Consider the following 16,136-nt stretch of genomic DNA (forward strand, 5'->3'; position numbering starts at 1 on the left):
AGACGCGCAGTAGAAAAAACAATATTAATTGTGCAGAATTCTGCCTCTTTCACGGTCCCTCCCCACGTGACCAAGCCGAACCTGACGAGATGCCAAAACCCAGGAGAGAAAAGGCGTCTGGGTCCCTCGCTACGAGACACAGGCCGATACACTTGAAAGGCTCAATGGACATCTGCTACAGTGGGAGCGGGCAGCCTTCCACCTATGAATAAATCCTCACATTGTCTGCACGTACCCATATTGAAACATTGTTGCAATCACAGGTACACCGAGAGCTGGGAACAACGGTGGTCCCAGGCTGGGAAGCTCACGGGTGCACCAATCAGAACATGGGGCTCTTATCTCAGACGTCAGTAATATTAGCCAATCCTCAGGATTCTTCATGTAACAATTCTTATGTATCTAATTGTAGGGACAACCCAGATATACCACCTGACTACACCTTGTCCACTAATATCATTCTCTATATGTGTACTATACTAACCCTACCACTCGAGCAACCAATTAAGAGTGGCGATAGGTTTTTTTGTTAACTTTCTGAAGTGACGCAAGTAGCGCGTCATAATGCAGTAAAAGGGCCTGCGAGCCCCACGATTGTGTGTGTGTCAGGACGAACGCGTACGCTCCTTGACCCATCCCTGCCGTTTTGTCTAAATAAACAGCAGAGTCACCTTGCTCCTTGTGTGTGTCTCATACTCTATCTCATCTGGGATATACGGGAGGAGTTGGGGCCTCCCTGCCCGGAGGTCTGCGGACGGCCCGGCCGACCCCGGCAGAATTTCCCCCCCGACAAGTTGGAGGCACTGCTGAGATCTGTTTAAGATCGACTTTTATTTTTAATTTTTCCAGGCACTCCCGTTGCGAGGAGGCCCGGCGGCGCGGCCCCCTCTGCCGTTGCCCCCTTCTGAGGACTACAGGACCATCGCGGAGCTGCGAGAAGACCGGACAGCGCAATCCGGATATTGGCCCTCGGGAGCCGGTTGAGAAGTATCCCGCCCGCGGTCGGCGAGTGTCCAGACGTGGTCCAGACGAGGGGAGGTGGCGAGCCGCTTGGAGGGGTGCACGCAGTCGAGCGGCCCTGCATCGAGAGAACTTGGTGAGCATGACACGCACAACAAGAAATGCGAAATTGTGAGGGAGGGGGAGGAAGTAAATAAGGGAGGAGGGAGGTATTGTACAGATGTGCGGCGAAGGTTTAACTGAGTGTTGCCAATGGAATGAATGGTAGCGAAACGAGTGCGAGAGCAGTCGGCTACGTTACGCGAAAGAGGGGGGCGGGGCACGAAAACATCACGTGCAGCCGCTCGTAAGACACTGATGGCCTAAATTGCGACTACGTGTGAGGGTGGGTGTGTGTGGTTTCCTACGATTTGACATTTATTGATCAATGAGTAGATGAGGTTCCCTATTGTTCGAGCAAGAAACTCGATAGGTAGATGACGTTTCCCTGTAGGCGGTAGCTAGTTACATAGTTGCCCAAAACGGAAGATAATTGGCTGGTTAAGCCCTCCTGTTGAGGGGCGTATCACACGCGAGGCGACGCAGCGTGCACAGTCCGGTTATATTATTGATGAGATTACCTTGTTCCAGGAGAGACAGGAAGACAGCTGTAGGGTTAGCGGGGTAGATTGCAAGTGTATTTTGAACTTAAAGAACATAACAAGAATGTACCAGTAGCTCGAAGAAATCAGTGACGTCACCAGTAGGAATTGAATAGGATATCGCGAGCACAAGGAACTTTGGGTTTGAGAGTGGTGGGGAAGAGAAACATGATAAAGGAGCGGATACGGAGATAAACGATAAACGAGTGGATCGAAAGAGGAGAAGGGGAAAGGGGCGTGGCTGCGCACGGAGAACGCCGGCCACGGCAAGTGTAAAAGGGGGAGGAGAACGGGGAAACAGGACGACTGTATAAGATCGTAGTAAGGGGTACGCAGCCGCGGGGGGCTGCGTGCGCTTCGGCCGCAGGGGGCCGTAGGGGAAGGAAATAATATAACATCATACATATATACATATATTTGATTTTATTATTATTCTTTTTTATTTTTTTTTTATTATTGCATAATTTGTAAAAGGATTGTCGTAAATCCCCACACTTGCGGGGCAAGGTAAGCAATACAAGGTTGTATATTGTAAACTGCTAGTAAAGGGAAGGGTAACAAGGGGAGTGCCACTATGTCATACGGGAGAGGGTCGGGAGGATGGGGGAACACCCTCACTACCCCACTACAACACATATGCACCACACTGCCACCACATAGGGAGAAATTAATTAAGTACAGCATAGAGTGGACCCAGTGGACGGACAACAAAATGTTAACACCATGGCCGCCTAATGGTAGTTTCGATCCATATGCCCAACATTCACTGCTAAACCATCTGCACAATACATACAAGGGGAAGAAGTTGGCAAATCATGTGGAGGTGTTTAACTTATGGAGGATGTTCCAGGGGTCCAGACCAGGACCAAATGGAATGTTCACTATGGGGGAAACACCGGAAGAAAAGGAGATTAAGAAAGAAGGAACGGATGGGGAAAAGGGGTGTGAAAGCACAAAGAATACGGGGAACGGAGGACAGGGAGGAGAAAAGATTGATAAATCAGACGACATAAAAAAGGAACCGAGCAATGAGATACCCATAACACCGGGAGTGAAAACAGAGGGAGGAGGGTTGTACCCTTTAAGAGAATTAGGAGAAATAGAAGGACAGTTAAGGGCGGCTGAAGGATACTCGAACCCGGCATACAGCCCTCCACCATATGTGGCTCATAGGAAGATACCAATGGGGGAGGGGAGGATTGGAGAAGAGCAGATTGCAGAGATAGGACATGATGAGTGGGTAGCTGCACAGATATTATTAAAATTACGGGGCTCACTAACGGGAGAAGAGAGGGAGGCAATAAAGAGAACAGATGAGGATAGTACAAGGGAGAGTGAGAGGAAGGGGGAGGAGCTATTACGACAAAGAGAAGAGATCTTGGAGGAAAAACTGGCAAAACTAAGGGATGAGCAGAACGGATTAATAAAACAGCTTGAGAAAGAGGAAAAGGAGAGAGTGAGGAGAAAAAAAGAGGGCAAAGATGAATTGGAAAAATTAAGGGAACGAAATGAGGAGCGAAGGATAGAAGCTGAAAGGGTAAAAGCAGCAGCAGACAGGGTGTCAAGAGCAGTGTTGAGAGAAAAAAAGGAGGAAGAAGAAGATAAGGAAAGGGAAATGGAAATATGGAGGAGGAGGGTAGTATCAGAGGCAGCTAAGAAATATGAAGAGGGGAAAGAACTAGAAAGAGAAAGGGTGAAATGGGAAAGGAAGAAAGAGGATGAAAGAATATTGGAACAGATGAGCAACGAAGTAATGGAGGAACTAAAAAGGAAAAGAGAGGAAAATAGTAGGGAGATGGAGGAGAGGAGTGAAGGGGAAAGAGAAGGGAGTAATAGGGAGAGTGAAAAATGGGGGGATGTATATAGAAGTAGAGAAGTAGCAACAACATCGACACCAGGGGGAGCAGTTGGTAACAAAGGAAGAGGAGAAATGGAGCTAATAGACTTAGAAACAGTAACAGTAAAAGGGAAAAAGGCAGAGTGGGGGATACCATTTATGACTGATTTTTGCAGTGAGGAGGAAGAAGGAGTAGATAGGGGGGGAAGAAAGAGTGAAAGGGAAAGCTTAGATAAGCTGTACCTCACTAGAACAAACATAGACTCGCCATGGATCAGTAAGAGAAGGGAGGAGCTAGAACGAAGTGAGGAGAGGGTGCACGAACTAGTGGAAAAACAAACCCATGAAGCCACACTATCATTGCGCTCTACATGCTCAACCGCCACACGCTCGCTGCGCACAATAAAGCTTGCGCCCTTCATGGACGAATTGACTCCCTATGCATGTCGGCTTAGAGACCTCCCTAGCCGCAGGCAAGACAGACAAATAAACATACCCATATTAAACACAGGAAATGACGAAAAAAGGGGAAAGGAAGAAGAGGGAGGTAGGAGCAGGGGTAGTAAGGAAGAATTTGAAGTGGTAAAGGAAACGGGGGAAGAGGAGGGGTGTGAAGACTCAATATTATGGAGCGTAAAGGGTGACACAAGACAGAATTTAATGCCACTGTTGGAGAGAGGAGGGGTTAGACCACAGTATGTACCTTGGAAACATACAGATAAAGAAAATATAAAATGTAGGCTCCCATCACTAAGTGGAGGTGCGGGTAAGTGGATATATGAAATGGAAAAACACACCGCAGGACAGAAACTAGCAGTAGGAGATGTGAAGGGCCTGTTAATATCAATATTAGGGGATAGAGCGGATGACATTGGAAGAGAGCGGGATTCCATGGGGTAACAATAACGAACACATCGCATGATGGGGCACCATTTGCAAACTGCAGACATGCGCTATGGCAGGCACTGAGAGTGCAGTACCCAGACACATCAGACATAGGAGCCATTACTTCCCGTAAGATGGGTGAGAATGAGGATCCTGTTGATTATATCCAGGATATTCAAGAGAAGTGGCGCATGGAAACTAGAGAACAATGGGACAAAACACCAGCCATATTTTATCATATACTAGTACAAGGGCTCCCAGAAGGAGTTCAGAAACAACTAAAGAAAGTAGTGGGGATGGAAGCAAAACCATGGCCAGAAATACAACTGACTATAGTACATCACTGCAGGACATGGCAAGGAAAAATGAAACAAAAGGAAGAGGACAGGAAAACAGAAGAGGCCAAACTAGTACAGAAAAAACTTACTAAATACACAATGGAAGGGGCACTAATAACTACGCCCACACCAATGGCCCAAAGCCCAACGCAAGTAGTGGCTGCACAAGATCCCGCTCAAATAGCGCCTCCACAAAGTGTAATACAGCAAGTGCCGCCTCTGCAATTACACGCACCAAACATGGGAGGAGGGTACCCAATGCAAGGAACTGGGTATTATAGTTATAACAGAGGGAGAGGAGGATTTATGAGAGGGAGAGGATACGGATATAATACCCAACAACAGGCTGGGGGACTTAGAAATTACTACCCCACAGGGCAACCCGTATACCAGGACAACACAGGGAGCTTCCCATGGCAAAGCAGGGAACCACCCGTGTGTTGGAGCTGCGGACTATTAGGACACATGTCACGTACATGTAGGGTCAGGCCAGGAACACCAGCATGGAATGAACAAGCACAACCTAGGACCTCACAAGAACAGCAGGGCATACAACAACAGCAGATGTCACGACAAGGGAGTGACCCACAACAACAAACAACACAACAGCCACAAACATATTCACTGCCACAACAACAAATAACACAGCAACTGCCACCGCCACAACAACAAGTAGCGTTAATACAACCACCACCCCAAACTCAACAAACGCAATTGGGTAGGGTGACGGTGTTGGGACACAACCCTTACACAGGGAATGGCCAATCATTGTACCCCCAATAGGTCAGCCCACAGACGGCCTTGGTGTGTCCCATCCTGTCAGTAACACCTAATAGTGCGGAGGAACCACGCATAGAGGTAACGATAGGTGACAAAAAATGATCATTCCTTGTTGACACCGGGGCAACCCGGTCTTGCATAAGGGAAGGTAAATTTAAGATGTCAGGCGAAGCCATGAACACCCAAGGATTTTCTGGGGCTAAAGGGTTGGTTCCATTTACTGATAACGTTCCCTTATCTATTGGAGATTATGATCTGTCAGTCCCACTTTTGTATTATAGTGCCTCACCAGTAAATATACTGGGGAGGGACATAATGAACAGGTTGAATATGACGATCTCCTTTACAGAGGATGGCATAATTTGCTCTACTCCAGGGATTAACATGCTCGCAGCACGACAGATTTTGCAAGCATACTGTGGACAGACAGCGATTAGGGCGGAGCCAGTAGATGGCGAGCTATTCCAGTATGGCACAGACATGGCATTTGCATGGATGCCAGGGATAGAAGGGAAAATATGGAGGAGGCCAGCAGCCTATCTGTTCCGACCAGAAACACCAGTTAATGAACTAGAAGGAAAGGTGTTTGTAATGGACATCGAGAGCATTATTGCAACAGCTGATTATGTTGCTGTGCACGCCCAAGATAAAGAAGGGAGAGCATGGAGGGCAGTGATAGCACTAGCAGAAGGATGTAGGCTGACCCAGGTGTCAGATGAAGAGCTGTTCTCAGAAGAAAAGGAGGAAGGTGAAATGGTGTTCATGATGAGTGTAGAAATATGGCTAAGAGTGGCTCACAAACAAGTAGCACAGAAAATTGCAATGGCACTTGAGGCACCCGCAGGCACCCCAGTCCCATTTTTTAAGGAGGATATGTCAAAGGTGCCCAAATCATTATGGACTATTAGCCCTTATGACGTGGGATGCATAAAAAGCATAGGGGGTGTAAGGATAAAATTGAAAAAAGGTGCCATACTACCAAGAGTGAAACAGTACCCATTGTCAAAAGAGGCAGATGAGGGCATATATGAAACCATAACGGCCCTTATAAACAATGGCATATTGGTCCCCTCAGAATCACCATGTAACACAGCTGTGTACCCGGTGCGCAAGGCTAAAGGGGGGTCTTGGCGCTTCATACAGGACCTCAGACCCTTGAACAACATAGTAGAAGCAGAGTATCCAGTAACAGCAAACCCGGCCACAATATTGTGTGGCATTCCAGCAGAAGCATCACGATTTACAGTGATTGACCTTAAAAATGCTTTTTTCTCAATACCATTACACCCAGACTCACAAGATTTGACAAGCTTCACTTACCGAAATACAAAGTGGAAACATACCAGATTACCACAGGGGTATTGTGAATCACCCTCAATTTTCAATAGAGTAATACAGATGGATTTGGGTAACGTTGAGGTGGAAAGCACAGTGTTACAGTATGTGGATGACATAATAATTTGCAGAACAAACTAAAGTAAATGTAGAGAGGACTCCTTAAAAATGTTGACAATATTGGCTGAAAAGGGGTACAAGGTAGACATGGAAAAGATACAATACTGTCAGGAACAGGTACTTTACATTGGCCAACTGATATCCCAACATGGAAGAAGGATTGCACCACAAAGAGCACAGGCCATCTCAAGCACTCCCATGCCACAGACTGTGAGAGAACTGCAGCAATTTCTGGGGCTGTGCAACTACTGTAGAGCATGGGTATTTGATTACAGCTCATACATAGGACCCCTGCTTGAGGGTTTGAAGGAAGCAAATAAAGGGGAGAAAAAGTTGGGGTGGACTATGGAAATGAGGGAGGCATTTGACGAATTGAAAGACGCGATATCAACTGCTCCAGTACTGGCATCCCCAGACTATGAGCGACGCTTTTTTATATTTTCACATTGCGACTCAGCAGTGATGAAAGCAGTATTGGCCCAAAAAACGAGCATGGGCTATAAACCAGTAGCATTTTACAGCGGTCACTTAGACCCTGTGATGTTAGGCCACTTCCCTTGTGAACAAGGTCTTGCTGCAGCTGCTTTTGCAGTAGAAAAAGCATCAGCAATAACTATGGGGTGTCCAACTACACTGTTTGTGGAACATGCACTATTTGCGATATTGAATAAACCTAAGTCCACACTAACGACACAGAGGGCATCAGGTTATGAGATTATTTTGTCTAAAGCTGAACTAGCAATTGTTAGATGTAGCACGGTTAACCCTGCAAGGTTCCTAGCAGAAGTAATTGAGGAGGGAGATTACGCCCACGACTGCACCCAAATAACTAAAATGTACTCATGTACTAGAAAAGTTGAAGAAAACGCACTAGAGGGAGGTGAGCTTTTGTTTATTGATGGGTCATCAACTATTGATCAAGGAGATGGGATACGAAGGACTGGGGCAGCAGTAGTAAAAATGATGGAGGCGCCGGTGTGTGTGGCTATGAAGTGTGTACAATTACCACAGCATTACTCTGCTCAAGCCGCGGAACTGGTTGCACTAATATTGGCATTAAAGGAAAGTTTTAATAAACGAGTAACCATATATTCCGACAGTGCATATGTTACATCCACTGTCCACTCAGGGTTATCAAAATGGAGAAGAAGAGGGTTTAGGAGAGCTGATGGCACTCCAGTACAACATGCCCTCTTGTTGGCTGAACTAATTGAAGTAATAAATGACCCCCAAGAACTAGCCCTAGTCAAATGCACCGCACACACCAATGGTGAAGACTACGTCTCAAAAGGGAATGCAGCAGCAGACGCACATGCGAAATATGCTGCATACTTTGGTGAGATATGGAACCCCACAGACTCACAGAGAGGGAGAGGGAGGGGAATAGCTAGGGAGATGTTAATAAGAGAAGGGTACACCCATCTCCCAGCCACACAGATTATGGAGCTACAAGCGGCTGCACCAATGGCCGAAAAAGAAGTATGGGTAAAAAGAGGATGTACAATGTCACCAACCGACGCACTATGGCGCCAGGGTGGCACTGGGAAAGTTGTAATACCGTTGGCACTGTTAAATACCGCCCTGAGCCAATTACATCACCCTGCCCATACAGGCAAGGAAATAATCGCAGCACGAATTAGAGAAGATTGGTTTTGTCCTGAGTTAAACTCTCATGTGTCAAATTTTATCAGCAATTGCCTCACATGTCAACAGTTTACGGCCGGTCATACTCTAAAAGTGATAAGAGGTACCATACCCCGGCCAGAAGGACCTTTTCGGCACCTTCACATTGACTATGTTGATATGATCAACATATGTCAATGTAATAGGTATATGATTGTAGTAGTATGCCCATTTTCTAGGTGGATTGAAGCAGGGCCCTGTTCACACCCTGATGCGTTTAGAGCAGCCAAATTCATAGTAAGGGAGGTCTTCCCCAGGTGGGGAGTGTGCGAGGTGTTAAGATCAGACAACGGCCCACATTTCGCAAACGAAATGTTCCAGCATATCACAACCCTGCTGAACATTAAACACAAATTTGCATGTGCATACCACCCACAGGCTAATGGTGTATGTGAACGCCTGAATGGCTTATTGAAGGAGGCAATTGCAAAAATACAACAAACAACAAAGAAAAGTTGGTTGTATTGCCTTCCGTTAGCTTTATTTGAACTAAGAAATAGGCCAGGGTCCGACCACCACCTCACCCCTCACGAAGTGGTTACTGGACGTCAAATGCGCCTTCCCCTAACCCCAACGTCAAGGGCATTCACCGACCACGAAAGTTCAGCGAGTGTGTTAGGTGATGAAATGTATCAATATGTGTCTTCTTTGATTACTAGTGTCGTATTTGTGTCTCAACAGCTCGAGCGCACACGGGGCGGGTCTATCAGCAATCAAGAAAAAGGCGCAAGTACAGAATTGGGAAAGGAGAACTTGTGCAAACTTGCCAAAGGTGACCACGTGCTACTTCGCAATTTCAATAGAAAGTGGAACGAGAAGAGGTTCACTGGCCCCCATCTGGTAGAGGACGTATCAACAAGAGCAGTAAAACTAAAGGATAAGCGTGCCTGGAACCACCTACATGACGTAAAGATCTACAAACTGCAGACCCGCCCCAGCGCCAACGACAGGTCCATTGGAAGAACAGCAACAACATCCCTGACAGCGGAAGACAGTTCCACCACAGACAACGACCCAATTGTTCCCTCGGAGACGATAACTGACGAAGAAAGGGGTGATCCCCATACTGCCCACCCCATGGTCACACGCTCAAAGAGTAAAAATACTTCATCCATCTGAGAGCAAACCCCCCCCCATTGACTCCCAAGTACAGTTGTAACTAAAACTGAAGGACATTGCTTGCACCAATACACATGTAAACACGTGAATGTTCTCTTTTTTCTCTCGCACATACAGGAACTGCGTAATATTGTATTGTTAAGAAAAAGCTAATTAACAAGTTCAGTGTACAGGCGTAGATGGTACTGCCAGACGATAACTACCCAGAAGAATTGTCACACCAATTTGTATACGAAATAAAAAGGCCAACATACCTAAAAAGGAGAAGGGTACGTGTCTACTACACAGCCTTCCTCCTGGCCATAGAATATTACATGCCCCACCTCCGCCCATACTTGCCGGTCCTAAGAGACCGATCACTTAGAGTAGCGTGGGAGCAGCTCTTCGCCTGGGCACTGAATGACTACTTGATAGGGAGAGCTTAAAGGAAACAAAACTAACATTTAATAACGAGCACTTTTGAGAATTTTTAGGCGGGCAACTTTAACGTCGCAAGAATACGCTGCCAGGACTGCAGCAAGGTAAGAGCAAAATGCCGGTGAGATTAGCATATGTAATAAAAATAATAGGGATTTTTATGATCACCGGGTTCTTGGCTGCCTCTGTCTGGCAGTACAGCTATGCTATCAATTTTATTGCTGCACCCAAACCTAATATACCCCCGTTCCCTGCTGCAACAGGTGTTACGTCAGGTGGTAATAGTAACATTGCACCCAAGCAAAATAGAGTTAAACGCAGCACATACTCAGACAATAAAGGTATTGATAATTATGTACAAGATTCAGCACACGTCACAAACAACATTTGGTACCAGCACATGACCCGCATTGGTAAACAGACAACTGAGGATAGCTGTTACGTTTGCTCATTAATACCATACGCCATGAGCGCTTCACGAACATTTGTTGCCACAGAAATAGATGAAAAGACAGCACAGTGCATAATATATTTGGCCCTGTTCCAAACGAAAGGAAGATTTCAAGGAACAGTAGTGCACATGACATGGAAAACACGAGACTCATACCCGTATGAAAACAACTTCCTCAAGACCTATCTGAGTCATCACAAGACCAGTTTACATGCTGAAGCATTCAAATACATAACAAGTGGCCCTGCAAAAGGAGAAACAAAGAAGGTAACACTGCAGTATCTACCATGTGATTGGTACGCCACTGAAGTTCCGGGTAAACAAGGATGCTGGGAGAGGCCGCTACTGACGATAACAGGAAAGGTGTATCTGGACAACAGCTGGGAGATAGGAGTGATTGGCAGCAACATGGTAACAAAAGAAACTATCTCAACCATCGAGACACACAATCATCGATGTTGGACGACGTGGATCAAGTATGTACCAATGCTCACGTGGGTAGAAGAAGATGAAGACCCAATAACAATACTACCATTGACTGCGCCCAAAGTATGCTACCAGCATAAAGGAGAGGTGGACGTAGGATATAACACCAATTGTGCAAGCGTGATGGAGTTACCTGAGGGGGGAGCGGGAACAGCAGTAATAATGGACCATTATTGGGCCTGTGGAGAAAAGGCATATCATACACTGCCTCCCCTGTGGAATGGTGTGTGCACAATGGTACACGTCAATGTACCATCACTAGTGGTACCTAAGAAGCATGTCGATGTGGCGAAATTTCCTAAAATGGATGAAGGGGATAAGAGAAGAAAGAGATCTGCACCACTTCAGAAGGAGCAAGAGAACAGGACCAACAGCAATGATACTGTCCTAAATAGGAGAAAAAGACAAGGAGAGCCACTGACAGGAAATTACCTGTGGGGAAGGTCGGAAACGGAACTAACATCAATACCGCCAGAACACAGACTATTCAGCAGAGCAGCAATGTTCTTCTCCTCAATAATACATCCGGGACTGCAGGCATACGCAAACGCAAAATGGCTCCAAATAACCAGATGGGAACTAATGATGACCATCAATTCAACAGTAAATGGGTTCAACGCAATTAAAGAGGAGCTGCGAGCTGTAAGGATGGTAGCACTCCAGAACAGATATGTATTGGACCTTCTCACAGCAATGGAAGGAGGAGTTTGTGCAAAGATAGGACAATCTTGCTGCACGTTCATACCTGCCAACGATGCTGACAATGGTACACTGACAGAAGCAGTTTCACAATTGGCCCAGATGCACTCCAAAATGATGGATGAAAGTAACGGTGTAGACAAGGATAAGAGCTGGTTTTCACTATTATGGTCATGGATGCCATCTTGGCTGTCAGATGGACTGAAAATAATAGTGGGGTGTACTATATTGGCTGGAGCTACTCTGATCATAATTAGATTTTGGAAGGCCCGGAAGGCACGCACGACTGACGAGTTGCTGGAAATGGTGGGAATGCACCCCTTAATGCCAGCAGATGACGGCCAGCATACAGGTGTGATAATACAAGAGAGGGAGAAGTTGCGCACCCAAATCATCACCAACCATCTAGACCCACCATCAGTGAAGATCGAGAACCCGAGGAACCCCAGGAGCTACATAGGAAGATGGGTATACTGTACTCCTGGAGGAACATGTGAATATATGTATTGGTCATTTGAAGATCATGTAAACCATTATGGACATCTCGGAGGGATAACTAAGATATGGAGGGTAAGAGGAGATAACGAGAAGGATATGTTTGTGGTCGACAAGTCGACCAGAGGGGGGACTGAAGTGGGAGAATGGAAGACCAGGCTCCCGTCCTTCACCTCTCGCGCTTGGCCTAGAGGGTCACGGCCCAGACACCCGCCGCGAGAAGAGTTTGTCTGTTTACCAGACGACCAGGTACCCTGGTACAGGAACATACGGATGTGTCCATCTGCCTGCCCAGCAGCCCGCACTGGCCATGCCGACACCTGCGGCTCGGATCAGCTAGACTAAAATCTACACGTCGTTAGAGATGCCATGACGACCTAGACAACGGGAAGCACATCTGTACAAATATACACACTGAACATTTCCACACCAATCTACACGAAGAACATACTCAGTGCTCTGACGTAGGCGACAGGCATATTCACGGACGTGCATCTTTATTATTTTTACATAGGCTTTCAGAATGCAGAAACGCAAGACGCATCATGAACTCATCTATAACGCTTGCTCACGCTTCTCTTGAAACCCGTTACCACCATGAGAGGTATAATGGAAACACGATACTGGTCATGGAAATATATGCTATTATAGCCTAAAAGCACCTATGCACCAAACGGACTACTTATGCACCAGGCCCGAGTAGGCCTCAAACAAGAGCTCCCGTGGACATTAACAAAGCAAGAGTCAGGTTGCTGATCCTGCAGAAAGAACCCGGTGGAGCAACCAGCCAAGGTCGCAATGTTGCAAACCCACATTCCAAGAACAAATCATCAAAGGCACGATGTTGCAACCTCGCACTCCGCGCCCCAACGATAAAGTCACGCCGGCAAATTAAACCAGACGCGCAGTAGAAAAAACAATATTAATTGTGCAGAATTCTGCCTCTTTCACGGTCCCTCCCCACGTGACCAAGCCGAACCTGACGAGATGCCAAAACCCAGGAGAGAAAAGGCGTCTGGGTCCCTCGCTACGAGACACAGGCCGATACACTTGAAAGGCTCAATGGACATCTGCTACAGTGGGAGCGGTCAGCCTTCCACCTATGAATAAATCCTCACATTGTCTGCACGTACCCATATTGAAACATTGTTGCAATCACAGGTACACCGAGAGCTGGGAACAACGGTGGTCCCAGGCTGGGAAGCTCACGGGTGCACCAATCAGAACATGGGGCTCTTATCTCAGACGTCAGTAATATTAGCCAATCCTCAGGATTCTTCATGTAACAATTCTTATGTATCTAATTGTAGGGACAACCCAGATATACCACCTGACTACACCTTGTCCACTAATATCATTCTCTATATGTGTACTATACTAACCCTACCACTCGAGCAACCAATTAAGAGTGGCGATAGGTTTTTTTGTTAACTTTCTGAAGTGACGCAAGTAGCGCGTCATAATGCAGTAAAAGGGCCTGCGAGCCCCACGATTGTGTGTGTGTCAGGACGAACGCGTACGCTCCTTGACCCATCCCTGCCGTTTTGTCTAAATAAACAGCAGAGTCACCTTGCTCCTTGTGTGTGTCTCATACTCTATCTCATCTGGGATATACGGGAGGAGTTGGGGCCTCCCTGCCCGGAGGTCTGCGGACGGCCCGGCCGACCCCGGCAGAATTTCCCCCCCGACACTAGGTACACTCTTCATTGCATCAGTGGCTCCCTAGGTACACTCTTCATTGGACCAGTGGCTCCCTAGGCACACTCTTCATTGGACCAGTGGCACCCTGGGTACACTCTTCATTGGACCAGTGGCTCCCTAGGCACACTCTTCATTGGACCAGTGGCTCCTTAGGCACACTCTTCATTGGACAAGTGGCTCCCTAGGCACACTCTTTATTGGACCAGTAGCTCCCTAGGCACACTCTTCATTGGACCAGTGGCTCCCTAGGTACACTCTTCATTGGACCAGTGGCTCCCTAGGCACACTCTTCTTTGGACCAGTGGCTCCCTAGGCACACTCTTCATTGGACCAGTGGCTCCCTAGGTACACTCTTCATTGCATCAGTGGCTCCCTAGGTACACTCTCCGTTGGACCAGTGGCTCCCTAGGTACACTCTTCAATGCACCAGTGGATCCCTAGGTACACTCTTCGTTGGCTGATTGTTCTAGGCAGAGTTTACTTACAATGGGATGACTTCATTGTTCTCTAATGTGCATAAACTGGCAGCCCCTTCCTGTTGGTCATTACATGTTGCAAAGCGCCACTTGTTGAACAGTCCTACCTTCAAGCTCACATCTATGGTCCCAGTGGTGAAGGTCTGGATTTTGATTCCAATGTATGTTAGTGCTAATCCGCCCTTAGTCCCATCTAGGAAACAGTTTAATTCCATATGTGTTTGTACTTACGTGGTGCCTAGAGACCTCTTTTCAAAGATCAGCGTGCCATATAAATGTAACCAATCAGTCAGTCTAAACTCAATAAATTGATCTACAGAGGGACCCTGTTGCCAGCCATCTGCTCTGTGAAGCAGACCCAGTGAATCATGTTGAAATCTATAGTATAATAATAATTTAGCATTTATATAGCGCTCCAAACCCTCAGTAATCTGAGCGCTGCTTATTATTACCCACGGTGCGTGATGCTTTATCAACCTCGGAAGGATGAAAGGCTGAGTTTGACCCTGCCAGATTTCGAACCTGCGTCCACAAGCTCTGCACAGATGTCAAGGTGAGCTCTACTCGCTGTGCTATCGGACAGGCAGTCATTACGGATGATTGTTTCTCTGATGCTTGGTACATTGACACATTTGGCTTTTGTGCTGGATTCCATTGTTATTATTTGTGTTGCTTTTCAAGAAAGTCCCTGCAATACAGCGATGAGACACATTTACGGAGCCGGAGACAATGCTTGTTTAATGGAGTGTTCATCTTCCAGCCAACATATTCCTGTTTCACATCCTCTCTCACTTTATCCTTCTGCATACACACTTCACTCCTGATTCCTATGTGCCTGTTGCTCTGCCCTCTGTGGGTATACTGCTGGAGTCGCCTCTACGACGGATTCCGTTCCTAGCATACAGGCTACAAATAAACATCCTACCATACCACCTCACACAGCCTCCAAACGAACCTCACACGGCCACCAAAAGGGCCTTAGCAACCATCAAAAGTGCATCATCTCGCTCTAAGGGATCTATGTGATCACAGCGCACCCCGACACATGTTTCACACTGTGCCGCTTTGCACCTACCCACAACGCCGACTCCTACTTACCTTTGCCTCTTGTCACTTACCTTCACTCCCGACTGTTCCTCCACTCGTCTGACCCCCTGCGATGTAAGTCTCCTTCCCCTAAAGTGGGTAGGGAATTCAGTCCTTTTATATATTTATTTTTTTCTCTGTAATATTTTCATCACCGGTGCCACCCTCCTTTCATTGGATGCAAGGGAGCCCCCCACCCGCAAGCCCCGAACCCATTAAACTGAGCAAGGGGAAGTTGGGGACACCCCCGCAACCCTGGTTCAATACAATGGGATTCAACATTTTGGGCCCTGCCGAATGTGCAGTAAACACGCATTCAGCATTTATTTTCCGCTATTTTATAGCGATACCGTTCTAAGCAGAGACACACAAAGTTACAAACACACTATAACTGCGCCTCAACAGTCCCTTTGTCAGATTCCAACCAACTCTTATATACCTTTAAAAGACCCCACACTACTACCAATTGGCCCTTATATAGTCCAAACAGACGCTCTTTCCCTATGCATGCTTTTTCCTTCTCACATTTCCTGTTTTGAGGCAGTCTTATGGTACAAAACACGTGATGTATAGACTACTCATATAATCCTTGCTGTATGTTATCCTTCACGGATTGAAGGGATGTTT

At 46.7% G+C, this 16,136-nt stretch overlaps 1 protein-coding gene across 1 annotated transcript in view; it reads right to left on the minus strand.

Moving 5' to 3' along the window:
* Positions 1–16,136, minus strand: part of GFRA4 (GDNF family receptor alpha 4) — a 929,345-nt gene that overhangs the window by 514,029 nt on the left and 399,180 nt on the right. The window lies entirely within an intron of this gene.

This window comes from Ambystoma mexicanum, chromosome 6q (assembly GCF_040938575.1).
Source record: "Ambystoma mexicanum isolate Mex_15411 chromosome 6q, UKY_AmexF1_1, whole genome shotgun sequence".
Taxonomy (NCBI): domain Eukaryota; kingdom Metazoa; phylum Chordata; class Amphibia; order Caudata; family Ambystomatidae; genus Ambystoma; species Ambystoma mexicanum.